This window comes from Zingiber officinale, chromosome 11A, assembly GCF_018446385.1.
Source record: "Zingiber officinale cultivar Zhangliang chromosome 11A, Zo_v1.1, whole genome shotgun sequence".
Taxonomy (NCBI): domain Eukaryota; kingdom Viridiplantae; phylum Streptophyta; class Magnoliopsida; order Zingiberales; family Zingiberaceae; genus Zingiber; species Zingiber officinale.
The window spans coordinates 87,682,267-87,697,568 of NC_056006.1; positions in this window are offsets into that span (position 1 = coordinate 87,682,267).

A 15,302-nucleotide genomic window follows, 5' to 3' on the forward strand; every position below is an offset into this window, starting at 1 on the left:
GCTTTTTACCAAATCGAGCTCCGAATAGCTCACGAACCATTTGGTTCATTTACATCCCTACGTGTCATCGTCACCGCTTTTAGACAAGATCAACAACATAATTAAGATATATGAGATGAAGAAAACAACTCGATTTCTAAAAATGTAGGGTTCGTTGGAGTGTTGGATAATTAGCACACCATAAACTAGTTAAGCTTAGGGTTGATGGGATCATCATGGCAAATCAAGCTCGCCCGCAACCTCATTTCCAACTCTTGCACAACGACAGAGAGTCGATCCACTACTTGTGGCGGCACTCCGATCTAAAAAATAATAATTTTAAGAACAATGATGGAGGCAAGAACAATGACGGAGAGAAGACTTTGACCTGAACTGAGGGTGTGCAGTAGACTCTGAACCTTCAAGCTGAGTAGGGGGGCGATCGCAAATGGTATTCACGGGTTTGCATACACCACAGACTGATCGCACTAGAGCATTAGGGCGAGAACCAGGGAAAAGGTCCCTAGCATATCAACATATTCAACCAAATTGTGAGTGATCTGAAGCGGATTGATGTGAAGATCGAGGACGAAGACAAGACGTTGATGTTGCTAAATTCTCTACCTTCATCTCCTACGTACGAGAATTTGGTTACCACTTTAATATGGGGTAAGAAAACTCTTAACTTAGAGGGGATCACAGGCGCGTTGCTAGGTTTTCACCAAAGAAAGAAAACAAGCGATGAAGTTTCTTAAGGAAAAAGACTTGTGGTAAATAGCAACCAAGAGAGTAATAGGAGCAAATCTCAACATAGATATGGTAACGACAACAAGGATCATTCTAAGTCGAAAAAGAAGAAGGTGATCACGTGCTACAAATGTGGAGGCAAAGACCATATTAAGAGAGATTGTCCAGAAATAAAGAAATATGTTACAGAGAACAAAGGTAGTTCAGCAATGTCTGCAAATATAATTGAAGAGGAAAATTCAGAGAGCAGTGATGGAGATATGCTATCAGTTATGTAGAGTTCAGAGCAACTGATGGATGCATGGATCTTAGACTCTGCATGTTTATATCACATGACTCCAAACAAGGAGTGGTTTGACACTTATAGAGCAATGGATTTTGGTTCAATGTTGATAGGAAATGATGCGTCATGCAGAGTTATCGGCATATAAAACGTCATAATTAAGATGTATATTGGTATGATCATAACCCTATGTGATGTCAGATATATACCAGAGCTAAGGAAAAACTTGATCTCACTATGCACACTAGATGGTATTGGTTGCAATTATAAATCAGTGAGCGGGGTGATGAACGTCAGCAAGGGAACTTTGACGGTAATGAAAGGACAAAAGGTAGCAAGAAACATCTACAAGTTGATAGGGACTACAGTTATAGGTGGAATCGCCTCGGTGGAATGTGAATCAGACAGTGCTGTCTTGTGGCATATGCGGCTAGAGCATATGAGTGAACGTGAGATGCTAGAACTTCATAAGAGAGATTTGTTAAAGGGTGTCAAGACGTGCAAGCTTGAATTCTGTAAATTTTGTGTTCTTGGAAAACATATGTAGGATCGTAGCGTGCTAGAAGGGGGAGGGGGGGGGGGGGGTAAATAGCACTTGTGGCTAATTCGTTCGTTTCGAAAAACGCAGAGTCAATGCAGTGGAAGAAAGAAAGAAAAGTAAACACAGAGCAATCGCTAACAAGTTTCTTTTGCTTGGTTCGGAACATGTGTCGACTCATACTCCAAGACCCGCGATCATTGATTGCTTACGTTGGACAATCACTATAAACTCGAGAAATCTTTACAAGAAGAACAAGTACAATTACAATATTAAACTAAGTTACCGATAATACAAAGATGATGGAAAGGTTCATCGATTGTCGATGTAGCAGTTGAGCATTTTTCAAGCGTTTCGGAGCACACAAGAGCGCAAGTAGTTCTGATTTTTGGTATCCTTGAAGTGTTGGCCGAGACCCCTTTTTATAGTCTTTTCAAACCTGATCCAAATCCTCTGATCTCGGGATCAAGTTTTGACTCGACCTGGATTGATTAACTGATCCCCTGATCGATTGATTGAACCTGCTGAACTCGTTCGGCCTTTCGTCCAGATGCAACCTCTCCAAATAGAGCCTTTGTTAAGTTGACTGATCCTGTCGTTCTATCGACCGATCAGCCAATGGTCTCCACCTTATCTGATCCGATAAACCCGGCTCGATCAGGTCACCGCTTATCCTCAGTTCGGTCGACCGATCCTAAGGTTTAGTTGACCGATCCCTCGATCGAACTCGATCTGCTCTATGGAAATCTGATCTTGCTGTTCTGGGGTTCGGTCGATTGATCTGAACGTTCAGTCGACTGATCATGGCTAAGTCTAGGGGTGTCAATTCGGGTGGGTCGGGTCGGGTTGGGTCGGGTTGAGTTTTTTTTTTTTTAACCCAACCCGAACCCGAGTTCAACCCAAAACACCTAAATCCGAACCCGAACCCGACCAACCCGATCAACCCAAACCCGACCCATATAACCCAAAAATCCGATTCAAAACGATTTTTTTGGGCTATTTTTCCTATAATTCTTCACTTTTATCTCAATACTTCATTATTATCATACAAATATACATAAAAACATCTAAATTTTTAAAATAAAATTTGATTTAACCCCAAAAAAACCCACAAAACCCTATATTTAAGTCAACCCGGGTCAACCCGAACTCGACCCGACCCAACCCGAAAATTTTTTACTCTCCAACCCTCCAACCCAAACCCGAAAATGCCCAACCCGAACCTGATTTTTTTCGGGTCGACTCGGGTTGGGTCGTCGGGTCGGGTTCATTTTTGACACCCTTAGCTAAGTCCGACCCTACAAAACTATTAGTTTCTTGCAAAACAATGTTAGACTTAATGACAAATAACATGTAAATAGAACTTGACAGCTTTCGAACTGTCCGGTTCTGACTTCAGATTTCCTCCAGAAACCCAAGGTCGAACCAACACTTACTGTTCCCTCAACAGGGAATGCGTCCTCACCTACTCCTCTCAGGAGAAGTTACATATTGCCAGACCGGTCCTCCAAACCAACTGGATTTTTGCTCAGCGTCCGAGACTTTCAGTCTTCATATTAGACGTTCTCTCTATGATCCGTCCAGACTTTCACTTGGTCCGCGACCACCAGGGTTTTCACCTAGAGTCACCGACTCTAGGATTTTGTCCAAAGCGTTCAACCTGTCAAGACTTTTCATCAAGGGTTACCACTCCCTAGGACCTAGGGTTACTATCCCCTAGGATTTTCCACTTGTCTAACCGCAACTAGAACTTTCCATTATCTAGGGTTACCACCCTCTAGGACCTAGGGTTAGCTCCCCTAGGATTTTCCACCTGCCTAGAATCCACTAGGACTTTTGCCTAAGATAATTTAGGACTTTCTTGCAAGTTCATTCAGATTTGTCAGATAACAAAACAACTTAACTTTAGATCCTTTAACATAATCAAATCTTAGGTTCGATCGTCTGGTGCTCTCTGCACCAATAACATAGCAAAGTGTAATTTAAGATAACAATCAACAACAAATAAGGTGGAGGGAATTCTAGACTACATACATATGGATCTTTGGGGACTACTCACGAATGGTCTGGGTATACTTTATGCATCATAAGTCAGAAACTTTTACAAAGTTTAAACTATGAAAAACTAAAGTGGAGAATCATACTGGAAGGAAGATCAAATGTCTTAGGTCAGACAATGGAACTGAGTACACAGATTCAAAGTTTCAAGAATTTTGTGAGCAGCATGAGATAATGAGGTATTTCTCGGTTCACAGGACGCTTCAGCAAAATGGGGTAGCAGAGATATTGAACAGGACAGTCATTGAGAAGGTAAGATATCTCAGGCTGAATGCGGGGCTAGCAAAGAATTTCTGGGTAGAAGCAGTTAACATGACATATTATCTCATTAATAGATCACCAAGGGCAGCACTAAAAGGTAAAGTATTAGAGGAAGTATGGACAAGAAATCAAGTAGATTACTCTCATCTTCGAATTTTTTGATGTTCAGCGTATATGCACCAAGGGCTCTTAAGGATTTCGAAGTCAAAACAATGTAATTTTTTTAGGGTATCAGAAAGAAGTTAAAGACTTTAAACTTTGAGATCCTAAGGCAAATAAGGTGGTGATCAACAAAGATGTGGTGTTTAACGAGAATGTTATACTACAACGTACTCATGAAGAAGAAAAGGAAACACCACAAAGCAACATGGAGAAAGATGTTGTGCAGGTGGAGCTAAAGACTCATGACTCTGATGATTCTAGCTCAAAGCACATGGAGTATCGCACTATAGCTGGTGGCAGAACAAGACGAGTCATAAAACCATCCACCAAATATACATCTTTTCAAGAAGCGATACACAACTTTGAGAAGGACAAGTGGATGGATGTTATGGCGGAGGAGATGGAGTCGTTGCATGAGAACCAAACGTAGGATCTAGTGGAGCTTCCTGAAAGAGAGAAATGTATAGGATGCAAGTAGATATTCAAGAAGAAAGAAGCAGTGTCAGAGGGAGAAGATGTAAAGTTCAAGGCTTGGTTAGTAGCAAAAGGGTATTCACAGAGAAAGGGGATTGACTATGAAGAAATTTTATCTCCAATGGTAAGACATACGTCAATTAGAGCGGTGTTGGCTTTGATGGCACGTCATGATTTGTAGCTGAAACAAATGGATGTGAAGACGATATTTCTTCATCGAAATTTAGAGGAGCAGATTTTTATGTCACAACCTGAGGGATTTAGTCAGCCTAGTCAAGAGCAGTTGGTTTACAAGTTGAAGAAATCGTCCTATAGATTAAAACAATCTCCTAAGCAATGGTACAAACGTTTTGATTCATACATAATTCAAAATGGATATAGGAGATGTGAGTATGATTGTTGCATATATATGGAGACTCTTGAAGATGAATCACTGGTTTTCTTACTCTATACGTAGATAACATGCTCATTGTTGCAAAGAAGATGAAAAAGGTTGATAAATTAAAGAGACTACTTAGTAAGGAATTTGACATGAAAGATTTGGGGGAGAGGCCGAGAAAATTCTTGGGATGAAGATTCACAGAGATAGAGTTGCAGGGAAATTATGGTTGTCTCAACGTAGCTATGTGGAGAAGGTGCTAGATAGGTTCAATATGAAGAATGTAAAGTCGGTGAGCACACCCCTAGAGCAATACTTCAAGTTATCCAGTACACGGTGTCCAAAGACGAATGTCGAGATTCAAGAGATGTCAAAGATTTCATATGCCAGTGTAGTTGGTTATCTGATGTATGTCATGGTTTGTACGATACCAAATTTGATGCAAGCAGTTAGTATGGTGAGCAAGTTTCTTTCAAATCCTGGTCGACCATATTTGGATGCAGCGAAGTGGATTTCAGATACTTGAGAAATATAACTAATTATGACATCATATTCAGTAGACAACTGGAAGATCCTTTAGTTGTTGGGTACATAGATGCAGATTATGCAAGAGATTTAGATGACAAAAGGTTTACTATAGAATATGTGTTCACTGTGGCAGGAGGACCTATCTATTGGAAATCTATGATATATTCTATTGTTGTATTGTCTACTACGGAGTCAGAGTACATGGTAGCAGTTGAAGCAGCGAAGGAAGTTTTATGGCTTACAGGATTAGTCAAAGAACTTGGTATTCAGCAAGGGGGAGTTAAGTTATTATGCGATAGTCAAAGTGCTATCTATTTAGCGAAGAATTAGGTATATCATGCGAGAACCAAACATATTGATGTGAGGTTTCACAAAATCAGAGAGTTGATTGCTTCCGGAGAAATTCAACTTGAGAAAGTTCACACTGCAGATAATGCTCCAAACATGCTGACAAAGCCAGTGACCACAGAGAAGTTCAATCATTGCTTTAACTTGATCCATATCTCTAAATGCTAGAGGAAGGATGCCTAGACCCAGAGATCTATGTGGAGTTTTGTTCAGATACTCGTATTCTTCGAAGGGGTGAATATTCGCCAAGGTGGAGATTGTTGATGGGTGTCTCATATTTGGATGAATGTCAATTGGAGGGATGCCATGGAAGAAAAATCTGTTAAGATTTTTCGTAATAAAATTCTGTTATAATTTTATATAACAGAATTCTTTTATGGTTTTATATAACAGAATTCTGTTACAGTTTTTTATAACAGAATTCTGTTGTGATTTTTCATAATAGAAATCTGTTACGATTATATCGAGCCTGGGGTTTATGTAATATTTGTAGGGATCATTGTAAACCTATTATACAACAATCATAAGAATAATTAAATGTGATTCTCTTGTATAGAGAGAATTCTAATAAAGCTTCGATCTTTTTTGTGGAGTAAGCATACCGTCGAACCACGATAATTCTTCTTCTTCCTTGTGTTTGCTCCTTTTTATGCGTCTGTGTCTTGTTGCTTAGCGCGATCTCTTTATCTCTTCCTCTTCTTCCGTACATTAGAGATTGAGAGGTGTTGCCCCCTTCTTTGCGCAACAAGTACTCTGACGCTTAAGTTAAGACAGAGCTCAATGAAAAGTGCAGAAAGAATATGAACAGTAGACTCTAGTAGATGTATGTGTACGTGCGTATACCTGGCCAACGGAGAGAACCTCCTTTTTTATACTGTCTCTCATAACCGCCACAAGTATGAGACATCAGAGAATGTCGGATGTCAAGGTATGTCAGGTAATAGAGAATGTATGACAGACTCCCGTTAGGTGGAGGAATGTTTCACGTAGAGCATCAGATTATTCACTGACGAGTAACTGTTATTCTCTGACAAGTGGTTATGATTCCCTAATAATGTTATCTTCTAGCGATAGTCCGATTGATATTAGGACGGACCGGGAGTAGACTAAGAGTTGTGCCCAGTAGAAGAGGGGTACTGAGCCCTATCATGCTGACCGACTAAGAAGTCAACCGAGAGTAAACTGGGGGTAATGATCATGAGGCGTGTGGGAACCAAGTCCCTGAGGAATTCTCTGACTGTGAATATCATCTCTTCTTAAGTTTTGACTACTACTTTCCCTTGACTATTGATCTCCCAATATTACCATTCCTCTATCACACGCCATATCACTAGCCGAGCTAGATCAGTGAGCGAGGGTGCCTCTTGGCAGTCGATGTAGGCGGCAAGGAGGCTGGAGTACTGGGCATGGGAGATAATCTTGGCCTTGATCTCAAACCCAACTAATCTTGACTTTCTGATTCGTTTGCATGAAATTTCATTACCCCTGTTTCATTGTAAATGTGATCAAGTTTCTAATTCACTTGGTCGTTCATCATCTATTCTAACAGAGGAAGCATGCTCATCCTCAATGTAGCCTCATTCGCAGCAGCCTGCTCTCGGGAAGAGTCTGCGAACTGAACCAAACTCGTATTTCTCATGCACTGAAACAAACATTCCAATCTCAGGCTCGGAATCCTTGAGTGGAACAACATGATCCACAGCGCTGGAAGCTTCATCGGCTTTGAAGCTCCGTTCTCGCGCTTCGCGAGTCTGTTCATCGCTTTCTGCTTCTTGGGTATTGTGGACTACCTTGTTGGGATCGTTCGTACTCGGCTAGAGAGGGGGGTGTGAATAGCCGCCCCAAATTCTCGCGTTCTTCCTACAGTTAGGGTTAGTCGCAGCGGAAATACAAGGAAGAAACTAAGGAGAAGAAAAAACAAACCGATGTAACGAGGTTCGGAGATGAACTCCTACTCCTCGGCGTGTCCGTAAGGTGGACGAAGCCTACCAATCCGTCGGTGGATGAGTCCCCGGAGAACCGGCTAAATATGAGTTCCTTATGGGTGGAGAAACCTCGCCACAACTACTTCTTGCAACAGCAAGATAAGGAGTACAAATACAAGAGAAGCAAGAAATAAATACACAGCAAATGTAAACAACCCTTGCCTTCTTGTCGACTGTTGAAGAAGCAACAGCTTCTCAGACGCCAACCACAGCAGCAGCTAAGTCGGAGTCCCAGCCGAAGGAAGAAGCTCACGCGAAGCTTGCGAAGAAGAGCTCAACAAAGCTCAAGCACCAGAACAACAGCTCTGTAGCAGAAAAGAAGAGAAAGAACTATAGCACAGAAGATGCCCTCGCCTCCTTTATACCTGCGAAGAAGAAACAGCGAAGAAAACACAGAAGAAATCTAGCCGTTGCGTCGCAACGGCTAGTTCCTGGATCGGTCCACAGACCGATCAGGCTCCATGTGGATCGGTCCACAGACCGATCCTATTCCCTAGCCTTTGCTTCTGCTCCGTCTCTGATCGGCCCATGGACCGATCAGGGAACCTCCTGATCGGTCCACAGACCGATCAGGGAAGCTCCTGATCGGTCCACAGACCGATCAGGCGTCTTTCTTCGACTGCGATCACCTTCGATCGGTGCGGACCGATCGAATCCGATCGATAGCACATCGATTCTTGATCGGTCACCGGATCGATCGAGATAACTAGTGACTTGGTTTTGCCCAAACCAAGTCTCAAGCCTTCAAACCAACATTTGGTCAACCTCGACTGTTGGTACTTCATTCCTAGCATCCGTCACTCCCTTGACTTGAATTTTTCGCCAAGTGTCGGTCAATCCTTTGACCTACTTGGACTTTCCTCAACACCGGATGTCCGATCATCCCTGATCCATCTGGTTCTGCCCGGCTTCACTCACCTGGACTTTCACCTGCCTCACCAGGATTTCCAACGCCTAACATCCCAGTTAGGACTTTCTCCGCTTGCTTCACTCACCAAGACTTTCCAACCGCCTAACATCCAGTTAGGACTTTCCCTTGCCTCACCTCCAGGACTTCCAACGCCTAACATCCAGTTAGGACTTTCCCTGGCTTCACTCACGGGACTTCCATTGCTGGCTTCACTCACGGGACTTCTCCATTGCTGGCTTCACTCACGGGACTTTCCCCTGCAAACTCCTTGTTTGGACTTTCCCCGTGCCAAGTCTCCATACTTGGACTTTCCGCGTGCCAAGCTACCTGCTTGGACTTTTCCCCGTGCCAAGTCTCCGTACTTGGACTTTTCCAGTGCCAAGTCTCCATACTTGGACTTTTCGCGTGCCAAGGTCCCTGCTTGGACTTTTCCCGAATCAGGTCAACCAGGTCAACCTTGACCTAAGGTTGCACCTACAATCTCCCAAACACCTATTCTTGTCAAACATCAAGAATACAACTCTCTTCTCGTCAAACATCGTCAAACATCAAAACATAACTCGAGTCAAGTCAACTCGAGTCAGGTCAACCAGGTCAACCTTGACCTAAGGTTGCACCAACAATCTCCCCCATTTTGATGTTTGATAAAATCCAAAATCAAGTTAGGTTAACCCGATAACCTAACTTAGGTTTTCCAATGTTCTTCCTTGAACATTCTTCCAAAACCTACACTCTCCCCCTTGGGACATCTTGTTGGTTGCTACTCGGAAAGCTTAGAGGTTCCACTGTACAAAAATTTTGTACAAAGGTCTGAACCTTTTCCTAGCTACCATGTGTTCTTTTAAATTAAATTTTGGATCGCCTGCGGAACTTAACACGTTTGATCCAAAACTTAATCTATTTGTTCCTTTAGGTTTTGACTTGGATCTCCTGCGGAACTTAACACGTTCGACCCTAGTCACCTTAAGTTATTAATTCCATTAAATATTAATTTCCATAATTGGTTCCCAGTACTGACGTGGCGAGGCACATGGCCTTCTTGGATATGGGAGCAACCACCACCGACTAGACAAAACCTTTTATAGAAAGCTAATATTTAATTTCCTAAAATAACTTTAGGTTAACCGAAAAGAACAATCAAATCACAAGGAAAAGAAAAACAAAAGAACACTATATCGAAAACAAATTCGAAACTCTAGAATCATATGCCTCTTGTATTTAGTATTATTTCCATAAATAACTAGCATGATGCGGAAAGGAAAAATTACTAGTTATACCTTCTAAAAGACCTCTTGATCTTCTACCGTATTCCTCTTCTAACCTCGGACGTTGTGTGGGCAACGATCTTCCGAGATGAGAACCACCAAGCACCTTCTTCTTCCTTACAAGTTTCGGCCACCACAATTCTCCAAGAGAAGTAGAGGTCCGACCACCACCACCAAGCTCCAAGGGATGCAAGAAACAAAACCACCTTTCTCTCCTTCTTCTCCTAGCTAGAACCGGCCACCATCAAGAGCTCCAAGAGAGGTTGCCGCCGGCCATAAGAAGAAGAGAAGAGGAAGAAGCTAGGGCCGGCCACCAAGGAGGAAAAGAGAGGAGAAGAATAATAGAGTTAATCACCCATGAAGGCACCTCTACCCCCTCTTTTATAATCCTTGGTCTTGGCAAATAAGGAATTTAATTAAAAACTTCCTTAATTCTTTTGCCATGAAAAAGAAAATTTTATTTAATTAAAAACAATTTTCCTATTCTCAATTTACATGGCCGGCCACCATCAAGCTATAAACAAGGAGAGTTTTAATTAATTAAAACTTCCTAATTTGTCTCCAGAAATTTATAAAAAATTTCTCCAATAATTTTCCCTTCATGGTGGTTAATAAAAAGGAAATTTTATAAATTAAAATTCTTCTTTTAAACATGTGGATAATTTCCAAAAGGAAAGTTATCTCTAAAAATTAAAATATCTTTTCAATCTACAAATAAGGAAAGATATCAAATCTTTTCTTAATCTTTTGTAGAAACTAATAAAAGAGAATATTTAATTTTTAAAACTCTCTTTTAAATTATGATCATGGTTAAAAAGAAAAGTTTTCTTAAAATTAAAATCTCCTTTCAATCTACAAATAAGGAAATATTTCAAATCTTTTCTTAATCTTTTGTAGAAAGCTATAAAAGGAAAGATTTAAATTTTAAACTCTCTTTTAAAACCATGATATCCACATAAGAAATAATTTTAATAAAAATCCTTTTTAATATTCTAGTGGCCGACCACCTAAGCTTGGGCCCCAAGCTATTGGCCGGCCACCAACTTGGCTCATCCACTTGTTCTTGGCCGGCCCCATTGGTTGGGTAAGAAGGTGGGTATGTGGTGGGTATAAATCTCTATATACAAGAGGCTACGATAGGGACCGAGAGGAGGAATTGGTTTTGGTCTCCGATAAAATTAAGCATCCTGCCCGCCCGAACACACAACTTAATTTTATCAATAATAATTCATTCCACTAGAGAACTATTATTGAACTACCGCACCAATCCCAAATTACATTTTGGGCTCCTTCTTATCATGAGTGTGTTAGTCTCCCTGTGTTTAAGATATCGAATGTCCACTAATTAAGTGAGTTACTGACAACTCATTTAATTAATATCTTAGTCCAAGAGTAGTACCACTCAACCTTATCATCATGTCGGACTAAGTCCACCTGCAGGGTTTAACATGACAATCCTTATGAGCTCCTCTTGAGGACATTATCAACCTAGTATCTCTAGGACACAGTTTCCTTCTATAATCAACAACACACACTATAAGTGATACCATTTCCCAACTTATCAGGCTTATTGATTCATCGAACTAAATCTCACCCTTTGATAAATTAAAGAAATAAATATCAAATATATGTGCTTGTTATTATATTAGGATTAAGAGCACACACTTCCATAATAACCGAGGTCTTTGTTTCTTTATAAAATCAGTATAAAAGAAACGACCTCAAATGGTCCTACTCAATACACTCTAAGTGTACTAGTGTAATTATACAGTCAAGATAAACTGATACCTAATTACACTACGACCTTCTAATGGTTTGTTCCTTTCCATTTTGGTCGTGAGCTACTTGATCCTGTCTGGAAGCTGAGAAAATGAACCTGCCGGTGTGACGTGTCTGGAAGGTTGACCGCATCCCCATGACCCGGTTGATGATCTGTCCGCTGCGTTGACCAAGTCGTCTAAAGTCCTCCTCCGGTCAACTGTACCTGTATCCAGCGACCGGGTTCCCCCGGTCTCTGGTACCTCGGTGCTCGAGGCGAATCCCACAGATGCATAAATATCCGGATAATAATAGAATATTGAAATAAATGCAAAGAAGGTACGAGAACATACCCTGGCCCAGGGGGGCGCCCTCGGATGGGTGGAGGAGCTGATCGAGTCGCGTTCACTTGGAATAGTGAAGGCATCTGAGTCGACTAAAAAGGAGGTTCGGAGGTGGCGAGATGGAGCCTAACACTGCAGGGCTCCGAGAGGTGAGATACAACCGGAATACAACGGCGATACGGTCGGCATATGACATCGGCTCGCAGGCCGAGATATAACATACAGTCACGACTCAAAGGCCGGTCAATAGCAACAACTCACAACACCCATAGTGTTACAAAGAGCCGGGAGGTAGTCTGTGAGGCGCGAGGACTTGAGGAGGCTGAGCCGTGAGGCCTTGTCTTGTGGCCGAGGGAGGCTGTCTTGTGGAGGCCGCCGGCGAGGGGAGAGGCGGCGGCGAAGACCTATGAGACCCTGCCAGTGTGACGAAGGGAAAAACCAGAACATGAGCCACCGTTGGCGCTGGCCAGGAAACCTGCGTGAGGTCGCTGGCGGCGGAGAAAACCAGAGACCGAAAAAAAAAAAACCCTCTCCTCTTGAACAGTGCCTGCTTTTTCAATACAAACCCTTAACATCCCAAAAGACAAAATTGCCCTTTCTTTTCCTCCTTATTCCCTCTCTGCCCCTAACACTGTTCGCATCACAAGCCTCCCCTTCAAGTCTAGTCGAAGGAGGCGTGAGTCCGACTGACTGGACTGTCTATTGCAAAGAGTTGAACCACTCTCGATGTCAAAGCCAAATCGCTAAACCAATAATACAATAACGCTCGAGCGGTCGCTATAATAGTGGTGTCGTAGGAGATGGTAGCGATACCGAGCGGACCAAATCTGTAATCAGACCAATGCTAAGAGCGCAGCCGCGAAGATACAGACCGGACGATCGAAGTGATGCTGATCGATCGGAAGATGCCGAACGAGCGACAACAAGCTAAGTGATCGACGTGTAAAATGAGAGCCAACCGAATGACACGTGGGATACTGTCGATCGGTCGGACAAATGCTGGGCGGACGATACCGCGCGTGCGACCGGAATGATGTCGATCGGTCGGACAAATGCTGGGCGGACGATACCGCGCGTGCGACCTAAATGATGTCGATCGGTCGGATAAATGCCGGGCGGACGATACCGTGCGTGCGACCGGAATGATGTCGATCGGTCGGACAAATGCTGGGCGGACGATACCGCGCGTGCGACCGGAATGATGTCGATCGGAAGAATAGATACCTGGCCGCGACAACTGCTCGACCCCGAACGGGGGAGATAGATGATCATGAATCTGGTCCGTGACCAGTGAAGGCCGCTCAACCCCGAACGGGGGATATAGATATATGATGTGCTGGTCCGAAACCGGTGATAATCGCTTGTATATAATCCTCCCGGCCGATTGGCTCGGGGGTCTTCGCCATCGCTACGGGCTTGTATATAATCCTCCCGGCCGAACGGCTCGGGATCTTTGAAAGCGAGCCTGCAGCTCGGATATAATCCTCCCGGCCGATCGGCTCGGGGGTCTTGGGTAATAATTCGACCCTGAACGGGGGAGATAAATAATCAGGACAAGCTGGTCCGTGACCAGTGAAGGCCGCTCAACCCCTAACGGGGGAGGTATGATATCTGAAGGTGACGACCATTCGACCCCGAACAGGGGAGATAGAATATATGATATGCTGGTCCGTGCAGAGGTCTTCAGGCCGGGGGGTTTATAGTCACCGGTCCGACTGCGGCCCGACTCTTGGTCGATCGCCCGTGAGGTTTATAGTCGCCGGTCCGACTGCGGCCCAACTCTTGGTCGGTCGCCCGGGAGGTTTATAGTCGCCGGTCCGACTGCGGCCCGACTCTTGGTCGGTCGCCCGGGAGGTTTATAGTCGCCGGTCCGACTGCGGCCCGACTCTTGGTCGGTCGCCCGGGAGGTTTATAGTCGCCGGTCCGACTCTTGATTTTTAACGACGGTGCTCGTCGGTCTCCAAGTGAGACTATATACCCGGCCGAACGGCTCGGGCCTTCACATCGAGCGCTGGGCTCGGATACCATATACCCGGCCGAACGGCTCGGGCCTTCACTGCCCGGCCGAACGGCTCGGGCCTTCACATCGAGCGCTGGGCTCGGATATCATATACCCGGCCGAACGGCTCGGGCCTTCACATCGAGCGCTGGGCTCGGATACCATATACCCGGCCGAACGGCTCGGGCCTTCACATCGAGCGCTGGGCTCGGATACCATATACCCGGCCGAACGGCTCGGGCCTTCACATCGAGCGCTGGGCTCGGATACCATATACCCGGCCGAACGGCTCGGGCCTTCACATCGAGCGCTGGGCTACCTGACCGAACGGCTCGGGCCTTCACATCGAGCTGGGCTCGGATACCATATACCCGACCGGCTCGGGCCTTCACATCGAGCGCTGGGCTCGGATACTATACCTCCGTCGGCTCGGGGCCTTCACATCGAGCGCCGGGCTCGGATATCATATACCCGGCCGAACATCGAGCGCTCGGCTCGGATACCATATACCCGGCCGACCTTCACATCGAGCGCCGGGCTCGGATATCATATACCCGGCCGAACAGCTCGGGCCTCACATCGAGCGCTCTGCTCGGATACCATATACCCGGCGGAACGGCTCGGGCCTTCACATCGAGCGCCGGCTCGGATACCATATTAGGCTCGGATACCATATACCCGGCCGAACAGCTCGGGCCTTCACATCGAGCTGGGCTCGGATATCATATACCCGGCCGAACGGCTAGCGCCAGGCTCGGATACCATATACCCAGCTCGGGCCTTCACATCGAGCGCTGGTACGGCTCGGGCCTTCACATCGAGCGCGGCTCGGATATCATATACCCGGCCGAACGGCCTTCACATCGAGCGCCGGGCTCGGATACCATATACCCGACCGAACGGCATCGAGCGCTGGGCTCGGATATCATATACCCGGCCTTCACATCGAGCGCCGGGCTCGGATACCATATACCCGGCCGACCGGCCTTCACATCGAGCGCCGGGCTCGGATATCATATACCCGGCCGAACTCACATCGAGCGCTAGGCTCGGATATCATATACCCGGCTCGGGCCTTCACATCGGGCGCTGGGCCGGCCGAACAGCTCGGGCCTTCACATCGAGCGCTGGGCTCACATCGAGCGCCGGCTCGGATACCATATACCCAGCCGAACGGCTTCGAGCGCCGGGCTCGGATATCATATACCCGGCCGAACGGCGCTTCACATCGAGCGCCGGGCTCGGATATCATATACCCGGCCGAACGGCGTTCACATCGAGCGC